Source organism: Marmota flaviventris, chromosome 13 (genome assembly GCF_047511675.1).
Source record: "Marmota flaviventris isolate mMarFla1 chromosome 13, mMarFla1.hap1, whole genome shotgun sequence".
Classification (NCBI taxonomy): Eukaryota; Metazoa; Chordata; class Mammalia; order Rodentia; family Sciuridae; genus Marmota; species Marmota flaviventris.
The window spans coordinates 21,236,011-21,249,686 of NC_092510.1; the positions used below are offsets into that span (position 1 = coordinate 21,236,011).

The window sequence follows — 13,676 nt, forward strand, 5'->3', positions numbered from 1 at the left end:
ATTGAATATGATCCTGACGTATACGCACAAATTGCTGTAGATGCAGTTAGGGCATGGAAAACTTTACAGGGGCATGGAGATTTACAAGGTCAATTATCTAAGGTAATACAAGGAACTAATGAACCTTACGCTGAATTTGTAGATAGGCTTATTCAAGCAGCTTCCAGAATTTTTGGGGATACAGAACAGGCAATGCTATTTATAAAACAACTGGCTTATGACCAAGCAAATTGTTGCTGGAGAGAGGTCATTAGACCATGGAGACATGAAGATTTAAGCACATATATTAAATTATGTAGAGACATTAATGAACAAGGGCAAGTCTTAGCAGCAGTACAACAGGCTTTAGATGCCAGGCCAAAAACATGCTATAATTGTGATCAAACAGGACATTTTAAAAGGAGTTGCCCCATAGGAGGAGGGTTTAACAAATGTGGTGAGCCGTTCCTATAGACCGTGGCCGCCATTAGAAGATGGCGCCGGCTTCCACTGTGGCTTGTGATAAACAACTCCTTTTTTGGAGAGTTGGCACGTAATCCCTTATCACCCTATGAGAAAGCTCCACGTGGCAGCTTTGCATTGGGGCTTGAGATGCTTTATTAAGGCTGGGAGGTGCATCCGAGAAGGAGAAGAAGAAATATCAGGGACCTGAATAAACTGCTGAAAGAAGATTCCTGAGTTGCGTCTTCCTTGCGGGCAAGGGGTCGCGACAAGTGGTGCCGAGACCCGGGAACCAGAACTTTCAGCAGTCAGGGGTGGTGCACCGGTTAGTCCCAGGTAAGTGGGATCCGCGACCAAAGCGGGGTTAGTCCCAGGTAAGTGGGATCCGGGACCAAAGCGGGGCAGCTCCTCTGTAAAGAAAGAGAGAGCATTACATTTTATTGCAGCTGCACTGTGTACTTTTGCTTCTACTTTCGCTTTTGTTTTTTGTGCTTCCTTTGTTGTTGTGTCATGGGTGCCGCATCTTCAAGTCCGCTTCTCCTGGCCCTAGATGGCCTGTTACGTTCCAAGGGCCTGGAAGTGAAACATAGTACTTTACAGAGATTTTTACAGAAGATAGATATCGCTGCACCGTGGTTTGCATTTTCGGGCAGCCTTACTGTACCTAGTTGGGATAAATTAGGCAAAGATCTTGACTTTGCTTCTGAGCAGGGCATATTAGAGGGTGGGGTGATACCCCTTTGGAAAATGGTCCGTAGTTGCCTTACAGATGGTAAATGCCAAGAAGCTGTGAGTGAGGGTGAGGCCGTTCTTGAACAACTACATGAGGAAAAATCTGAAGGATCACATAGTGAAGTGGCAGAGAGTATCAAAAGTAACAGTAGTGAGAAGGCAAAAGAGCCTGAAGATAAAAATAGGAGAAGGCTCTACCCAGACTTGACCGAATTCAGAACGCCTGAGAACACAAGCGACTCAGAGAGTTCTGAGGACCTTGATATATTGTTACAACAACTACATAAGATAAAAATGAAAAAGAAGAAAAAGGAGACACAAGGCGCGCATGCCTACTGTAAGAAGGGGGAGGGATCTAATATTGGTCAACAGAATTCTGAGGAGGAGGAGGTTGAAAATTTAGAAGAAGATATGATGCCTGTTGCCCCACCCCCGTATGTGGGGGGGAGCCAAGGTTCTGGGAGGTCTTTTCATGCGCAAGTTTGGAGGACAGTTAATACAGATATGGGACTTGCATACCCTGTATTTCAGGACAATAACAGGGGAAGATATCATGAGCCTTTAGACTTTAAGATAGTTAAAACCTTGGCAGAATCCGTCCGCACTTATGGCATAGATGCCGCTTTCACTCTCACTCAGGTGGAGGGACTTACTAGATTTTGTATGACTCCCTCAGATTGGGCTAGTCTAGTCCGCGCTTGTGTTTCCCCAGGGAAATATTAGGAGTCCAAAGTTGGCTGTTTAATGTTTCTGGCATTACCCAAGACTCGGAGCGAGGTAGGAGGCTTAAAATTTTTGCAAATAATTCACAATTATCTAATGCTACATTACCCTCCGCAGCAGTCTGTCTCCAATCTCCGTTCCTGTTTCTTTTGGCTAATGTTACATTACAGGGGATGCTTAATTGTTCTAATGTTACTTGCTACTTGTCTGAGTGTTGGAATGGCTCCTGGACTATGGCAGTGATTATGAAAATTCCAACCTTTGTCCTGATCCCGGTTACTGCAGATCCAGAATCCTTTCCTATTGTTGAATTGATTAGAACCCGTAGAGATTTTGGAATTACGGCAGCTATAGTGACAGCTGTGGCAGTGTCTGCTGCTGCAGCGGTTACGGCCGGCCGGAGTGGCCATGGCCAGTCAAGTACAAACTGCTGCCACCATTAATCAAGTTGTTCAACAAACTTCCACTATACTTGAATCCCAAAATACAATTAATCAACATATTTTGTCAGGGATTTTAGCTGCCAACCAAAGAATAGATTTACTCCAAACTCAGGTAGAAGAATTGGCTGACTTGGTGCTTTTGGGTTGTGTTGACCAACGTGCACATTTATGCATAACCTCTGTCAGATTTAATGATTCCAGGAATGCCTCCCGCATCATTGGCGAATATTTGGCCAGAAATTGGTCCATGGCAGCGGAAGACATGATCCAGTCTCAACTAACCCAGATAGCTGTCTTGAACAGTACCCATGTCGATCCCGTGACTTTGGGTCGATTCACCGATTGGATATCTTCTGCTTTTTCCTTCTTCAAGGAGTGGGTGGGGGTAGGCATTTTTGGTGCAATGTGTTGCTTCGGTGTTGTACTTTGTTTGTGGCTTCTCTGTCGCCTTAAAGCTCGTCATGCGCAAGAGAAAGCTATGATTGTACAGGCTCTTGCGGCCTTAGAAAATGGCATTTCTCCACAAATCTGGCTTGCACATCTTAAACAGTGATTTCTGGGCATGGCCATTGCACCCCAAGTTAGTTTCACATTGCACTGGGATTGGCATGTCCTCTTCTTTATGCTCTCCCGGTACTGAATAGCCCTTGCACTCTGCAGGTCTTGTTACCATTGCACGCAGATGGGTTTCAGGACTGGTCTTTCTTCTCGGCTACAGACTCTTTACCTTCCTCTGGGGCTTAGGGATTGTGTTGCCAACTTAAATTTTGTCATCATTACCAGGCTACCTGTGTTATCCTACTTCTCATCGTCGTCACGATGCAGGATGCGAGGCAAGGCACTGCACTTGAGTGATCCCTCAACGGACCTCAAGGAAAGCATGTCCTATTGCATGCGGGTTTGACGTCCACGCCCCGCCCTACGAAAAAAGGCGTCGGCTGATATGGGATCAGGTCTGGGGAAGGCGCCTCCTTAGGACTGAACCATACATTGCAGCCACTTCTGCACAGTGGGATAGGACCTCTACTTTCACCTGCATTGTTTTATAAAACAGAAGGGGGAACTGTGGTGAGCCGTTCCTATAGACCGTGGCCGCCATTAGAAGATGGCGCCGGCTTCCACTGTGGCCTGTGATAAACAACTCCTTTTTTGGAGAGTTGGCACGTAATCCCTTATCACCCTATGAGAAAGCTCCACGCGGCAGCTTTGCATTGGGGCTTGAGATGCTTTATTAAGGCTGGGAGGGGCATCCGAGAAGGAGAAGAAGAAATATCAGGGACCTGAATAAACTGCTGAAAGAAGATTCCTGAGTTGCGTCTTCCTTGCGGGCAAGGGGTCGCGACAAACAAAGCTAGGTATCAAAGGAATAGAATACCGGGTATTTGCCCACGATGCCGTAGAGGGAAACATTGGGCTAATGAATGCCGTTCTCAAACCACCATAGAGGGTATTCCGTTATCAAAAAACAGACAAGGACCAAGTGTTTACCCACGATATCGTGGAGAAAGGCATCGGGCTCCATTGCCAAAAAACGGACAGGGGGGCCCAATGCTCCGGGGCCCAAGACCACAAATGTACAGGGCACTGGAGGAACCCAGCAACACCATCAGGGTAGTGCCCAGGACACATTATCCATCAGATCTCTCATCAGACGAACTAGAGGGAGCGCAAGGTTGGACATCTGCGCCTCCGCCAGAGCAGTACTAACTCCAGAGATGGGAGTTCAAATCATTCCCACAGGAGTAAAAGGACCTCTTCCCCAAGGAACAGTAGGCTTATTGTTAGGACGCAGTTCTTCTACGCTAAAAGGACTTATGATAAGTCCCAGGGTAATTGATCCCGATTATGAAGGTGAAATAAAAATTATAGCCAGTTCTCCAAAGGGTATATCAGTAATTTCACCAGGAGATAGAATAGCACAGTTATTAATAATACCCAGCCTACATGATAAATTTTCCAGTAGTACTATAGAAAGAGGTTCCAGGGGATTAGGCTCCACAGGTGTAGATTGGGCTATGCTTTCTTTAAATTTAGATTCTTGCCCCATGCTAAAACTAAATATTCAAGGACATGAATTTAATGGGCTACTGGATACAGGTGCAGACCTTAGCATCATCTCTCGTCAAGAATGGCCAAAACATTGGCCATTACAACAAGCCACTCAAACGCTTCGAGGCCTAGGAGTGGCGACTAATCCCCATAGAAGTGCAATGGTATTAGATTGGAAGGATCCTGAAGGATGTGAAGGAACTATACAGCCATATGTATTGGATCATCTTCCTATAAATTTATGGGGACGAGATGTCCTAGATCAATTAGGTTTGACATTAACAAATAACATCAATCCAAATGCGCCCACTATTAGGGCTAGACAAGGTTTCAGGAAAGAAAAAAGATTAGGAGAACAAGACATAGCAGCACCAATTCAAATAGATCAAGGAATAAATAGATATGGACTGGGTTTTCAGAAGGGGTCACTGAGGCAATAAAAATTACTTGGAAATCAGATAGACCAGTATGGGTTCCTCAGTGGCCCCTGACTAAAGAAAAGATACAACCAGCCCATGACCTGGTCAAACAACAATTAGCGGAGGGACATATACAACCTTCCATATCTCCTTACAATACTCCCATTTTTGTCATTAAAAAGAAATCTGGTAAATGGAGATTATTGCAAGATTTAAGAGCCATTAATAATGAGATGGTTATTATGGGACCTGCTCAATCAGGGATTCCCCAATTGTCTGCTTTGCCAAAAACCTGGTACGTTTTAGCTATAGAATTAAAGATTGTTTTTATTCAATTCCAATTCATCCTGAGGATAGTCCACATTTTGCATTTACTATCCCTGCACTGAATCATGAAGGTCCTGATCAGAGATATGAATGGAAAGTACTCCCTCAAGGGATGGCTAACAGCACAACTATGTGTCAAATTTATGTTAACAAAGCAATCCAGTCACTTAGAAATCAAAATCCTAAACTACAAATATTTCACTATATGGATGATGTATTGTTAGCACACAAAGATAAAAACACATTGCTAGAATGTTATGCCACACTTACAAATTTATTAAAAAATTATAATCTAGAGATAGCAATAGATAAAGTACAATTAAATTTTCCAATTAATTATTTAGGAGTTCTATTATCCTCAACCATGGTCCATCCACCAAAAATTCAAATACGAGTAGATCAACTCAAATCACTTAATGACTTTCAAAAGTTATTAGGAGACATAAATTGGATAAGGCCTTATCTAGGCATACCAACAGGAGAGTTGGGACCTTTATTTGATATCCTAAAAGGTCCATCAGATCCAAATTCACCCCGCATGTTAACGCCTGAAGCAAGAAAGGCATTAAAAATTATTGAAACATATATGGAAAATATGCATTTGGATAGAATTGATATAACTTTGCCTTTATTATTTTTTGTAATACCAACAAAAAATATTCCTACAGGAGTATTTTGGCAAGAAGGTCCATTATTGTGGATACATTTATCTTATTCTCCTAACACTATTCTTACTAGGTATCCTGAGGATGTAGGACAATTAATACTCAAAGGAATTAAAAGCAGCAAAGGGAGTGTTTGGAATTTCTCCCAATAAAATTATTACTCCATATACTATGAATCAAATTGATGAGTTAGCTAATGAGTTAAATACTTGGGCAATAATCATGTGTAAATCTAATGTTTCATTTGATAATCACTTACCACCTAATCCTTTGTTGTCTTTTTGGTCTTCGCATCCTGTAGTTTTTCCAAAAATGACAAGAAAAACCCCTATCATGAATGCTCCAAATGTATTCACTGATGGGTCAAATAGTGGTACAGCAGCAGTAGTTACCCCTGATCAAACTTTTACATTTTTAGTACCCAAACAATCAGCTCAAAAGGTAGAGCTTAATGCAGTTTTACAAGCTTTTGTGATGTTTAAAGATTCTGTATTTAATTTATTTTCTGATAGTCAGTATGTAGTTAATGCTATAGTATCCCTTGAAGATGCTGGCAGGATTTCCCCTTCCTCTACTGTTTTCTCTTTGTTTTCTGCTCTACAAAGTCTAATCTGGGACAGAAAATATCCATTCTTTATAGGACATATCAGAGCACATACAGGATTGCCTGGAGCCCTTAGTTTGGGCAACGATTTAGCAGATAAAACTACACATGACATACATATTTTCTCTACACTAGAAGAAGCTACACATTTTCATAAAAGGTTCCATGTCAATGCTAATACTTTACAAAAGCGTTTTAAAATAACTAAGGAACAAGCTAGACAAATAATAAAACAATGTCAAAATTGTGTGACCTTTTTACCACAAGTTAATCTTGGAGTCAATCCTAGAGGACTGATACCTAACCATATTTGGCAGATAGACGTCACACACTTGCCAGAATTTGGAAAATTAAAATATTTGTATGTTACAGTTGATACTTCTTCCGGATTTTTGATGGGCTCCCTTCATTCCAGAGAAAAAACTAAAGATGTTATAGCTCATTGCTTACAAAATTTTGCCACTGTGGGCGTTCCAAAACAGTTAAAAACAGATAATGGTCCTGGTTGTACTTCTACCTCTTTTAAACAATTTTGCTCATCATTTGGCATTACTCATATAACAGGAATCCCATACAATCCTCAGGGACAAGGCATAGTTGAAAGAGCTCATCAAACTATTAAAATGTACTTATTAAAGCAAAAAGAGGGAATTGGAAAGGGGTATATATCACCCAAAGATAAACTTAAAATAACCCTTTTTACTCTAAACTTTTTAAATTTGGATTCATCAGCGCTTAGTGCTGCGGAAAGGCATATGTGTCCAAAAAATGTACATAAGCCTAAGGTACTTTGGAAGGATATTCTAACAGGAGAATGGAAAGATCCTGACCCAGTGATTGTCTGGAGTCGGGGTTCTGTTTGTGTTTTTCCACAGGGAGAACAGCAGCCAATTTGGATTCCAGAGAGATTAACTAAAACAATTTCTACAGACCAAAAGGAAGATGATTTGAATCAAATCCATAACAGCTGATATCCAGAACTCCAGTTTGGCTATTCTTACATCTGCGACAGTGATTAACCAGGATGCTTTTTTCAATATTTATTTTATTATTTGCCTTTTCCCACATCATAAATTTCTATTTTATTTTTGAGCTCATACATACCTAGGTTAATGTTTTTCTGATCAGTTTTGTTTTTTGACTGTGGAGTTTTTAAACATTGCAATGGAGATTTCACCTAGGTAAAGCTACAAGGCCTTTACTATTGTCTTATGTGTTGTATGTTATGTGTGCACACTTCTGTTTTGTGTTGTATGTCTGTATGTGCGTATGTCCATATATCATATATGAGGAGCGCTCATGAATAAATGGATGCGAATTTTTTTATTCACGTGATTTTAATGGTTTAATTTAGATTGGGTAAACAGCTGTTGAAAATTGTTTTAATATGTGAACAAATAAGGAGGTTAACAGATCTGTTTGTTTACTTTCACCTTTCCTTCTCATTATATTTAATAATTCTGTTCAGGATAATGTAAATTGTTCAAAAAATTGTTTTCTTAGTGCCTGTTGGAATGTTACATAATTTTTTTCTTAGCATCATTGCCAGAATTCCTATCTTCATCCCAGTGCCGGTGAAGACAAAGATAAAACCAAACTACAGCTTCTTCGATAATTATCACAATAAACTGTATAAACTGATGCATCAATGAATAATAACTCAACAAGTAATGCTCAATCAAGGAGTCGATTTACTTTGGGAGGAAATGGACATATTGACAGATTCCTCTGCTTTGAACTGCTTGCAGAACTTGCCTGGACTATGTATCACTTGTATGCATTGTGAACTATCTGTTGGTGCAGCGAATTGTGGTAGTGCTGGAGTATTTTTGCTGATGGTGTCACCGGTGGTACAATTTTTCAAAGGAGCCCTCAATTGGCTTAGTGTCATGGCATTTTGCATCCTCCTCCCTTCTACTAGTGATGGTCTAAAATTTGGGGGCCAACAGAGGTGAGGCAAAGAACCTCACCCCCCCACTGGCACCAAGGCCAAATTTGGGGGCCAACAGAGGTGAGGCAAAGAACCTCACCCCCCCACTGGTGCAAAGGCCTATCCACAAGTATGGCTGTATGCTGGACCGGTAGTCAGTGACGGGTATGATCCAATTGCAGTGGTACCAACCTAAGACAGGAGGCTGACGCCTAGAGGTCAGTTCATCCGATGACGGGTAAGGACCATATGTTGAATTGGACTGCCTAACAAGCACGATCCCTAAGCCACATTGCTTGTTGTTTAATTAAACAAAAAGGGGGAGATGCTGAGAGCCACGGCCGAGTCTGTATGGCCCCTGGCATTTTGCCAACAGTATTGATTGACAGGTGAGGCATTACTATCCGCCTCTGCCGCAACTTTTGAGTTCTCGCACTATTTTGGAGTTCTCGTGGGGATTTCCCGGGATTCCCCGAGAGTTCCCATTGGTTGGGGAAGTGCAGGAGGAGGGATTTCCGGGAGAGATATTTCCGGCTGGGGGTTCCTGGACGAGCCGCGTGGCGTTGGGAGGATTCCCCGGGAGCTGTGTGAAGTGTTTTCCTGCAGTTCAAAAATAAAGTTTGTTCCTGCTTCAGTGGCTCGTGATTTGTGCCCAGCCAGACTGCGGCATAATTCCATTTTCCTTCATATCCAAGATAGATTGGTTCCAGGGCACTCTCTGCCTCCATATCAAAATCCAAGACCCTAATTTAAGGTCTCGCATAATGGATAATATTTACATATAAGCTATACACATTTTCCCATAAACTTTAAATCATCTCTAAATTAGTTATGATAACTAATACAGTATAAATGTTATATAAGTAGTAGTTATCATTATTCCCTAAACAATACAGTATAAGAAAACGTGTTCAGGTCAAAATATTTTTGATTTGTGGTTGATTCAATCTATGGATGCAGAAACCACAGATAAGGAAGACTGACCATTTTTTGTTGGATTGCTTTCACTTTGTGTAAATCTGAAATATGTGCCCTTTCCCCAAGCACTTTACTGCCATCTGCTGGAAATCTGTCATAATCACTTTACAGATGACAATCACTAGGCCTCCTAGTATTGTGTAATAAACATAAGTAGTTTGGTGTCTGTCTCTTCCTTTTGTGACTCAAGAGAAGGTGATCTCATGCCCAGTTCCAGAGGTAGATCTGGCATAGTGTGAATGATTTCTTGTTCATGGTAATCCTATTTCTTTGCCTGTGATTGCTTCGGTAATGGGTAAATAATCTAGTTTTGGTTAGTGATGCTGGACTAGAGGGTTTCTAGAAAACAGTTCATCACATTCAAGAAAGATTGCCACATACATACACACACACCAAAAAAAAGTAGGAAGAAAGAGTCATAGGAACTCAATGCAGTGATACATGCTTATAATCCCAGCTACTTTGGAGGCTCAGGATTGTAAATTTGAAGCCGGCCTCACCAATTTAGCAACACCCTCTATCAAAAAAATAAAAGGGGCTGGGGATGAAGTTCATCAGCTAGTACAAGACCCTAGATTCAATCCTCGGTACCTTAAAAAAAAAAAAAAGACATAGGAGATGGTCCCTCTTCTTTTGAAATGATGTTGTCTATAAACATAACTGAAACTATAGTAGCCATTGTGTGAAGCCAAAGTCTACTGTGTTCCTTACTATGCCTGAGCTTGTTCTAAGAACTGAGATAAACACATTACCTTTTCAATTAGTTTTCTGTAACTTGTACCAGAATACATCATGATAATTTCCCACATAATCTCTCTGCTCCTGCCATCTTTCCTGTACCTTTTCCTCTTCCCTTTCCCTCTTTTCACCCCTTATTTTTTGTCTTTCCCTTCCTCCCTCTCTTCTGTCCTTCCTCCTCGTCCTCCTCTCCCCCGCTTTTTCTATTCCTTGCATTCTTTTTCCCTCCTTTCCCAGTTCTCTCTTTACCTCCTCTCCCCTTACCCCTTATCCTCCCAGCTTTCCTCCCTTCTCTGCCTTTCCTTCTTCCTGCTTTTCTAATATGTAAAAGACAGAAAAGGCAATTCAGGGCTTTGTGGTGCTTCAGGTGTCTCTTGTGCTATTGATCATAGCCTCAACTCATGATTCAAGATATCTGCACTCTAATCCTGCAGAACAACTGAAGAAGCAATGAAGTTGAAGAGTACAAAGAAAGGGTTGACAAGGAAGGCTCCTGTAGCTACCACATTACATTTGTTTCCATCTCACTAACTAGAACTTGGTCAACTGCTGGCAGCACTCAGAAAGCAGTAATACAGAGGAAGGAAGATATAATAATGATGATAAAGGGGCAAACTACTCTGAGAAAATAAAACTGGCTAAACAGGGGCCAGTTGAAGATCTGGACTTGATTCAACATCAGATGACCCCTGAATGTTCAGATGAAACCAAATTAAAAGAAGTAGTCTCTCAACTTCAAGATGCTATTTATAAAATGAACAGACTTGATAAAATATTGGCAAAAAAACAATACAGAGAAAAAGAAATTAAGAAGCAAGGTCTAGAAATGAGAATAAAGTTGTGGGAAGAACTTAAGTCTGCAAAAAATAGTGAAGCTTTGCAAAGTAATGAGGAGATGGAAAATACAAAGAAATTTTTATCTTTGACTGCTGCATCTGAAGAAACTATTGATCTTTCTCATCGTGAGGATGAAGATACCTTTTTCCCAGTGTTTCACACTCAGATATCTCCAGAAGAATATGAAAACCATATGCAAAATGCCAATCAAGATTTTACCTATGATGTGGAAAGAAATGAGTCATTGATCAAAGCAGAAAAGAAACCTTTCTCAAATACAGAAAAATTTGAGCTCAGGGGTAAACACAACCACGATTTTGTTAAGCGAAACATTGAGTTGGCTAAGAATTCAAGAAACCCAGTGGTTATGATTGACAGAGAGAAGCAAAGACTGGCTGAACTTTTGAAGGACTTAGATGATGGAGATTCGGGACTGTCCAGTTCTGAGGGTGATCAGTCTGATTGGCTGGTCCCAGGAGAAGGATACACATTTGCAGCCACCCAGCATCAGCAGCTTGCTGAAATTCATAAAAAACTCCAAGAACTAGCTGTAGTCCGCCCAATAATTCCCAGCTTTTCTCCAAGACTTGAAAATCAGAATGATCAGGATACCAATGGATATTATAAAGGGAAACCTAGATGGGATTTCAAAACCAGCCTCAAATTCAAGAACACGTCCTGGGAGCAGAAGTTCAAATGCAAGTTCTCTGGAGGTGCTCTCACCAGAACCAGGTTCCTTCAAGGTTGATACTGTAAGCACATTGAATTCTGGTAAGGAGGCATCTCAGTAAAATCAAGAACAATCAGGGCATACGTTGATACAATACAAAAATGTAGCCCATGGCTTTTTAAGGAGGAGTTGTTAAATATATCACAATGGAACCATCATGGTGAAGATTTAAAAAGAATAGAAAAGAAAAGCCCAGGGACTCTGCCAGTTGGCACATTGCCATTGTGGACGTTCATATCTTGTTTGCTTAGTCCAAAGCCTTCAGTTCAGACAATGGTAGAGGAAGAAGAAGACATAATGTTTCAAGTAAAAGAGAAGGTCTCTCAAGTTAGTCAGACAGAGGAAAAGATTCAAGTAAAAGAGAAGGCCTCTCAAGCTAGTCAGACAGAGAAAGAAAGTGTAAAACAGAAAAAGCCATCAGGGGGAAAGTTACAACAGGAGACTGCTACTAACACCTTTCTATCACCAGAGGGTGTAAGTGTCCAACTAACAAGGCCACATCCATATGCTGGGAGGTCCCCAACCCCCGCAGTTGATAGTTGGGATCCTGAGACAAGATCTCAAATATTAACACGCCCTGTATTTGAGGCAGGAGGGCAGCGATTTTACCAAGTTTTAAATTTCAAAACAGTGAAGCAGCTAAAAGAGGCTGTAACAACCTATGGTCCTCAAGCACCCTTCACTGTAAGCATGGTCGAATCCATTAACAACTTGAACATGATGCCAGCAGATTGGGCTAATATGTGTAAAGCTGTGCTAAATGGAGGACAATACCTGTTATGGAAGGTTGCCAATGAGGAATTTTGCAAGGAGACGGCTAGGCGAAATGCAGCAGCTGGTTATCCTCAGAGAAATCTAGATATGTTGTTAGGAAAGGGACCTTATGAGGATCAGCAGCAACAAATTGCATAGGATCCTGGTGTATATGCACAAATTGCTGTAGATGCAATTAAGGCATGGAAGACTTTACAAGGACATGGAGGTTTACAAGGTCAATTATCTAAGGTAATACAAGGAGCTAATGAACCTTATGCTGAATTTGTAGATAGGCTTATTCAAACAGCTACCAGAGTTTTTGGGAATACAGAACAAGCAATGCCATTACTAAAACACCTGGCTTATGAGCAAGCGAATCGTTGGTGCAGAGATATCATTAGACCATGGAAACATGAAGATTTAAACACATATATTAAATTATGTAGAGACATTAATGAACAAGAGCAAGTCGTGGCAGCTGCAGTAAAACAGGCTTTAGATGCCAGAGACATTAATGAACAAGGGCAAATTGTGGCAGCTGCAGTAAAACAGGCTTTAGATGCCAGGCCAAGAACATGCTACAATTGTGAACAAACAGGACATTTTAAAAGGAATTGCCCCATTGGAGGAGGGTTTAACAAAACTAGATATCAAAGGAGTAGAATACCAGGTATTTGCCCACGATGCCGTAGAGGGAGACATTGGGCTAATGAATGCCGTTCTCAAACCACCATAGAGGGTACTCCATTGTCAAAAAACGAACAAGGACCAGGTGTTTATCCACGATATCGTGGAGAAAGGCATCGGGCTCCATTGCCAAAAAATGGACAGGGGGGCCCAATGCTCCGGGGCCCAAAACCACAAATATACGGAGCACTGGAGGAACCCAGCAACCCCATCAGGGTAGTGCCCAGGACACATTGTCCATCAGATCCCTCATCAGACAAACCAGAGGGAGCGCAGGGTTGGACATCTGCGCCTCCGCCAGAGCAGTACTAACTCCAGAGATGGGAGTTCAAATCATTCCCACAGGGGTGAAAGGACCTCTTCCCCAAGGAACAGTAGGCTTATTATTGGGACGCAGCTCTTCTACTCTAAAAGGACTTATGATAAGTCCTGGGGTAATTGATCCCGATTATGAAGGTGAAATAAAAATTATAGCCAGTTCTCCAAAGGGTATATCAGTAATTTCACCAGGAGATAGAATAGCACAGTTACGAATAATACCCAGCCTACATGATAAATTTTCCAGTCGTACTGTAGAAAGAGGTTCCAAGGGATTAGGCTCCACAGGTGTAGATTGG

The 13,676-nt window shown here is 41.4% G+C and overlaps 1 pseudogene; it reads left to right on the forward strand.

The window, feature by feature from the left end:
- Window positions 1-8,658: 8,658 nt before the first annotated feature.
- LOC114083917 (fibrous sheath-interacting protein 1 pseudogene) lies at window positions 8,659-11,634 on the forward strand (annotated as a pseudogene).
- The last annotated feature ends 2,042 nt before the right edge of the window (window positions 11,635-13,676 follow it).